Below are 1016 nucleotides of genomic sequence, written 5' to 3'. Positions count from 1 at the left end.
ATACATATAAACTAACTCCCCCATACCTAATCAAATGGAAGATTTTGATGAGGGATTGTTTCATTTTTGCCTTTGTATCTTTGGCATAGTACCTGGTGCAGATTAGGCACCTATTTGTTGCTGTTCTTGTTAGTCCTTTGATCTTTTTTTTACATGTAACATATGAACTTTATTAAACAAATGTAATTCAAAGAGAAGTCAAATAGGCACTTATATTAAAGAGAAAATTGAATAGAGAAAAATTGTATCTTAAACATTGTAAAGCAGCCTACTTGAAGTGGCATTTAACTGAGCTCTGTTGCTGTGAAGAATACAGCTCATGCACAGGTATGGATGAATGATTTGTACATTTTTTTTCAAGTATTCACTGAATACTACCATATATACACATATACATAGTTTGAAAAAAAAATTAAGTGAAGAACCCAAATAAACTTCATTTTTGTTGTTCTTTTGGAAGAGGTCTTCTAAAGAGCAGAATATGTGGTTCTGGTTCATGAATCATATAATGAACCCACCCAAGACTCTGCTGAACATCAAGTCTCCTCCATTCCTCTTCAGACATCAGATGGGTTTTTGGTACTTGTTTGGAAAGTTCTCTAGGTAACATAACATGCCGGTACTCGTAGTGCTCGTCGAAGTATTTGGCCGAGTAGTAGATCTGCTTGTGGGCCATGCTGACGGCGGCGCAGAGTGGCTTGGAGCTCCGCCGGCGACAAGCGGGAGCAGCGGGGGCGCAGCCGGGGAGCCGGGGAGCCGGGGAGCCGGGGAGCCGGGGAGCCGGGGAGCCGGGGAGCCGGGGAGCCGGGGAGCCGGGGAGCCAAGGCGGCGGCGGCGGCATCGGGAGCTCCAACTAACTTAGTCCTTTGATCTTGAAGAAGGGGGAGAAGAGGATGAATCCATGACATGCACTTGAATTGGGATTTGCAGCGAGGGGATGCTGTACCATGTCAACAGATTCACTTTCTCCTCCAGAACCATCTGGGTCCATAGGTCCAGTGACCAGATATGAATCA

General features: G+C 44.9%; 1 pseudogene; it reads right to left on the bottom strand.

The window, feature by feature from the left end:
• Positions 1-211: 211 nt before the first annotated feature.
• Positions 212-716, bottom strand: LOC141490064 (cyclin-dependent kinases regulatory subunit 2 pseudogene; annotated as a pseudogene).
• Positions 717-1016: the final 300 nt, after the last annotated feature.

Source organism: Macrotis lagotis, chromosome 5 (genome assembly GCF_037893015.1).
Source record: "Macrotis lagotis isolate mMagLag1 chromosome 5, bilby.v1.9.chrom.fasta, whole genome shotgun sequence".
NCBI classification, from domain to species: Eukaryota; Metazoa; Chordata; class Mammalia; order Peramelemorphia; family Peramelidae; genus Macrotis; species Macrotis lagotis.
Note: the sequence above shows the minus strand (reverse complement) of the source record. Positions and strands in the feature narration are given on the sequence as shown.